Source organism: Theropithecus gelada, chromosome 6 (assembly GCF_003255815.1).
Source record: "Theropithecus gelada isolate Dixy chromosome 6, Tgel_1.0, whole genome shotgun sequence".
NCBI lineage: Eukaryota > Metazoa > Chordata > Mammalia > Primates > Cercopithecidae > Theropithecus > Theropithecus gelada.
In genome coordinates, this window is record NC_037673.1 from 93,625,448 (window position 1) to 93,632,097 (window position 6,650).

Consider the following 6,650-nt stretch of genomic DNA (forward strand, 5'->3'; position numbering starts at 1 on the left):
GTGTACATAATGTGTTTGGGCATCAGTGGTATGTTTTTTATATATATACACACACACACACACACACACAGCTCTATTAAATAAATGCATATGATCTCACAACATTTTTGCTTAATCTAATATCCTTTACAAATAACTAGCATTTAGTGTTATACATGTAAAAATCAAGGACTAAATTGTGCTGGATTCTATAAATTCTTAAGAGTACTGAATGTCTTGTGTATATAATAATATACATCAAAATTGCTCTGATTTAAGAAGTAATGTGACTCAATTGTGCATGATAAAAATTGTGAGCAAAAACTAAACAAATTATTGTTTGTACTTTAGTTACTCCATATGAATATAGGAATTCACCTCATAGTGAGCAATATTAAGTTCTTCAATTACAAAACACATAAAACCACAAAGAACTTTCTTATTTTGACCATAATAAAACCAGGGTTATAATTAAACATTATTACATATATACAAAATATAGAGAAGGGTATCCAAAATATAGTATCATTAGTCTATTTTTTAAGGCTGTCATAAAATTTACATATCTATTTTTATTTTGTCCCCTCACTACCACCCTGATTACAGGCAAAAGGCGAGTGATGAATTAATCTAGTTGACTTTTCTGTTTTTGGCTCACTGTCGTTATTGGTCTAAGCAAAGGTCCTCTCTTCATCAAACTATCTATTTTCTAGTCCCATTATTTTCTCTCTTATTCTACAGGATACTATTCTAATATATTTATGCATATGCATTCTTTTGTGCCTCTGTGAAATATTTAGTGTTGATGTGCATAGAATTATCTTAAATTAGCATAAATAATATTGTGTTAAGCTGCTGATTCTGTTTCTTACTTTCTCCACTTACCAATGCTTGTAAGATCTCTCTATTTTGCTACATGTGCATCCTATCAGCTGCTTTTCATCCTCTCAGAAACAGACACCTGCACTATGCTTAACTGTACAACATCACACACAGACACACAAAGCTGTAATGGGCATTCCCATTCTTGATTTCCTATTTACCTATCTTAAAATCCTCAGCGACACATAAAACATTAAAAAATTATTTATAAATAATGAGAAAAATACTTTAAAAATATATGTCAGTAAAGGACAAACTAACATTGCAGAATATATGCTCAAACCAATGTAAAAGATTAGTAGTCTGTTAATTCCATCTGCTTGCTATGTAAAGGGGAAAATGTAAGATGGTGTCTGTTGGTGTCAGAGCCCATACAAATAAATTCTTATGAGTATTTCAGAGTAAACATATAGGGATAAATTTTAAGAAAGAACTTTGTAAAACCAATATATGGAAACTTATAAAAACATGCTGAAGAACATAAAAGATGATGAATAAATGGAGTGTCATAATATGGGTCTAGATTAAAGGAGTCAGTATTTTGATGATGTCAATTTCCCCCAAATTATTCTATAAAACTATAGAAGCAAATACAAAATGTTAACAAAATATATCATGGAATTTTCATGATTAATGCTAAAGTTAACATTGAAGGAAAAACATCTAATAATAGTCAAGAACTTATGAAAAATGAAAAATAAATGGAATGACTTATTCTACCAGAAATCAAATCTATAGCAGTAATATAAAGCTAGAATAATTAAAATGACAATATATTGGTGAGGAAATACACAAATATCTATGTATCAAAATAGAAAATTTAGAAACTTACTAATGTATATGTGGAAATTTAGTATGATGTAGAAGTACACAGTACTTCAAATCAATGGGGAAAAAAGAAACCTAGGAAAACTTAATATACATTTAGAAATTAATTCCTATTTTATTTAATCCATATTTTTCATTATTTGCAAAGATATCTCCAACTGGTTTAAAGATGTATATTTAAATCATGAATTTAGTAGAATAACCTACAGACTAATAGTTAATTACCTTGAGATGGTGAGAGTTTAATCTGATTAAAATGAAGAATCCAGAAACCAAAATATAGTTGGATATGAAAAAATGCCCAACATTACTAATCACCAGAGAAATGCAAATTAAAATCACAATGAGATTTTACCTCCCACCTGTTAGAATTATGATCATCAGAAAGACAAAAGATGAGTATGGGTAAAGATGTGGAAGGAAGCGAAAGCTTGCACACTGTTGATGGGAATGTAAATTAGTACAGCAATTACGAAAAATATGGAAGTTTTTCAAAAAATTATAGAGGCCAAGTACAGTGGCTCATACCTGTAATCCCAACACTTTAGGAGACTGAGGTGGGCAGATTTCTTGAGCCAAGGAGTTCGAGACCAGCCTGGGCAATGTGGTGAAACCCTGGCTCTACAAAAAATACAAAACTTAGCTGGGCATGGCATCCTGTGCTTGTAGTCCCAGCTACTAAGGAGGCTGAGGTGGGAGGATCACTTGAGCCTGGGAGGTTGAAGCTATGGCAAACCGTGATAGTGCCACTGCACTCCAGCCTGGGTGACAAACTGATACCTTATCTCACAAATAAATAAATAAATAAATAAATAAATAAAAATAGAACTGTCACACAATACAGGAATCCTAGTACTAAGTCTATGTTCAAATAAAATGAAACCAGTATGTGGAAGAGATATTTGTACTACCATGTTCATTGCAATGCACTACAATGCCAATGCCAACATATATAATAAAACAACCTAAGCATCCATCGATTGATGAATGGATACATAAAATGTGTTTACACATATACAGTGGAATGCTATTTAGCCAAAAGGGAAGGAAGTATTGTCATTTGTGACAACATAGATGAGCCTAGGGGACATTAAGTTAAGTTAAATAAGCCAGGCACAGAAAGAAAAATACCAAATAATCTCACTTACATGTGGAACTTAAAAAAAACTGATTTAGTAGAAGTAGAGAATAGAATACTGGTTACCAGGGGGTGTGAAAATGTTAGTCAAAGAACAGAAAATTTCAGCTGGATAGGAAGAATAAGCTTAATAGATCTGTTGTACAACATGATGACTGTGGTTAATAAAAATATACTGTATTCTTGAAACATGCTGAGAGTGATTATTGTGTTTGCACCACAAAAAATGATCACTGTATATAGTAATGCCTATGTCAATTAGCTAGATTGTCATTCCACAATGTGTAGATACTTCAAAATATCATATTATACATAATAAATATACAAAATTTTATCTGTCAATTTAAAAACATTAAAATAAAAAATATAAACTATAGTAGTTTGAAATAGATACCTACAAATTAACTGTAAATATTTACAAGGGAAACAGATGGCATATATTAAAGAGAGAGAAAAACAAAAAGAGAGGAAAAAAACAGGAATAAATATCTGTCACAGATAAAACAAAGGCTTGTTATCAATTATAAATATCATATATTATCACAAATTAATTTAATTTATTTTAATTAATTTAATTTATTAATTTCATCAATTAATTAATTGTAAAACCCTAATTTTTAAGTGTAAAAATATATAAGCAGACAATTCCCAGAAGAATGATTTTAAAATTACAGAAAAGATATAAGTACATCCTTAACTTCATTGGTAATTAAGTAATTATAAATGTATTTATTGGTCATCAGCTTCCCAAAGAAAAAAATTTAGAAATTGCTAATACTGAGAGTTGTTAAGGTGTGGGAAATGAGTATCTAGATCTATTTCAGAATGCAAATTGTTTATCAAAATATACTGTGTGCAATTACTACTTTTCTAAGAGATGGGGTTGCACTATGTTGATCAGGCTGGTCTTGAACTCCTGGTCTCAGGTGATACTCATACCTCAGCATCTCAAAGTGCTGGGATTGCAGGCATGAGCCACTGCACCCATAAAGGGTTTTTTTTTTTCTTTTTTTTTTTGAGACAGAGTCTTGCTCTGTAGCCCAGGCTGGAGTGCAGTGGTGTGCACATGTCACGATGCCTGGGGGTGAGACAGGAATCTTGCTATGTTCCTCAGTCTAGTCTCAATCTCATTGCCTCAAGCATTCCTCCTGCCTTGGCCTCCCAGACTACTGGGATTACAAGCATGAGTCATCTTGTCTGGCTCTCCAATCACTTTTGATTACGGAAACTCCACTGACATTTAGAGTTATACATTATCATAGATATATGCAAGTGTACATATGCACATGGATGTTGTTTACATTTTTTGTAATATTGGGAAAAAGTGGAAATAATCTATATTGTCATCGCTAATAAAAAGGTTAAGAAATCATGTAATTCTATGGTATAAACCACTATGGAGCTTTCCTTCCTAACATGAAATAGTATTCTGTAAATACAATGAAATTATCTTCAAGACATTTTGAAAAGCATAATAAAGCTAGCTGCATAACATGTATAGCGCAGGATTTTATTTATGTAAAATGGCACACAACATGCACCTGTGTATTTGAACATATAGAAACTTCTCCAGAAGTAAATGTACCCCATTTGATAATGATTATCTGAAAAGAAAGAGTGAGATTAAAGGTGATAGGGTAGAAGTGAGAGGACTTTTACTTACTATTCTATGGAGCCTTTTGAAATTTTTTAAACTTCAAACATTACTACATTTAATTATTAAAGGACAATTTAAAAGTGAGAGCTAAATATAGTAACTACCGATATTGGCATTCAAAGACATGTTTTAATAAAAGACTAAACAAATGTTTTGAACACTGGGTAGAGCAGATAAGATCAATCTCTCTCTGTGACAGATACAAGGGTTTATCTTTTTGTTGGAGTCTGAGCCAAAACTCAAATCTCAAATCTCAAAATCTGGCATTTTAGTTATTTCTTTAACTTGAATGTCTTGACTGCAGAAAAAGCTGCCTGGTTGTTTCCAGGAGGGATGAGGAAAACTCATGGGAGACACTCCCTCTCCATGTGCCTTAGAGCCTGGAGCCACGGGGAGGACACCCCAGGGCAGCTAGAGGTTTGAGAGCTTTTGTGTGCAGCTGCAAGAACTTATGCCCACGATTTCATTGTGTTCAGTCTGAAAGAGCAGAGAGAGTCATCAAATCGCCTGAATAGAGGGAACATTTTTTATTGAACTGTCTACTGCGCTAAATTAATTGAGCAATGGAACATGACAGTTCAATAGGTGAGATTATCAAAAGAAAACTGCCCCCCTAGGGCAGGAGCCCCAGATGGGTGCCTGAGTTTTTCTGAGAAAAGTGATTGCTCCATGATAAAAATATAATTGCCCCCTATTGTTACATTGCCCTTTAATGAATCCCATCCAGCCCCTAAATATGACAAATAGGAAGGGATGATGTACAAGAGGGTTGACAGTTACATCTGATGTTAAACCATATGAGGCTACATGGCTTTGAAAAGATGCTGACCTTTGTCTTGTTAAATCAAAGAATCTTGTCTTGGGTGCTTCAGCTGGACTTTCAATGTAAAACTTGAAGAATGTTGCATCTTATTTTAAATGACCCAAATAAATTAATTTAATCTCAGAAAAAATAAACCAAAAAGCCTGTTTTTTGTGAGAAAAACATAAAATATTAAGTGAAAGGAGATTTGTAATTTAATTATTCCTTTATTAGTTGGCCAAAAAAAAAAAAAAAATGTGAGTAAAGGACTAGTTATAATGATAGCATCCATCATTTAAGAGAATCAAAGTTCTTATTTGGTGCACAAAATATCTTAATTTTTAACGTTTAAACATCTTAACTTTAATTAGCTAGGATGCTTCCAGCTAGAAGGAATTGAACACTTAGCTCAAACTGGCTTAAACAACAATGGTATTTATTGGTTCACACGTCTGAAAGTCCAGGGGTAGGGCAAGCTTCAGGATTGATTTAATCTCATGTTTCCAGTGCTGTTTCATTGTGATTCTCTAGACCAACACTGTCCAATAGATCTTTCTCTAATAATAGAAATATTCTTTATCAACACTATCCAATGTTAACCATTAGCCGCATGTGGCACTGGAAAAGTGCAAGTGACTTTTAGAAACCAATTTTTCTATTATTTAATTCTCAGTAAGTTAAGTTTGAATTGAATAACCACTTAGGCCTAGTAGTTTCTGTATTACACAGTGCATCACTACACTGTTTCCCCCTTACATATTGTGTGACAGCATCACTCACAGGTTTATAATTTGTTGGCAGCAACCAATCAAACATGAAATCATTCAGCTCAAAACAAGAACTAGCTATGAGAGCTCACCCAGAAGAGCAAACTCCTTCTTTTCACATTGCATTGGCCAAAACTAGATCATAAGCCTATTTCTGAAATGATTACTTGCAGAAAGATGATATAATCATTAGTCCTCTTGTGCCCATTCCTGTAATAGGAGAAGAGTTGGCTTCCTCTGGGAGGAAGGGCTATGGGCTTCCTCTGGGGCCCACAGGCAAGGTGAGATGGATGACCAATACTAGTGTTTACATGAGAGGAAGAAAAAGATGCAGTGGGGGCAACTAACTATATCCCTCCTTGCTCTTTAAACTGCAGTTAGTACCAACTAGTCAAAAGAAGCCAAATGTCTGTGCTTTGATTCCTGCCACTGCCTCATGTCTAACATTCTCACTCTGCCAGTCTGCCAAAAGTTACGGGGAAAAACTTCTCCTTAAGATATTTCTGCTCATATCCTCAGTAGGGTTGCTAAAAGTGACCACAATCTGCCGCTTTCCTATCCTTCTATGGATCAACTACATTCCCTGACATTCAAAAA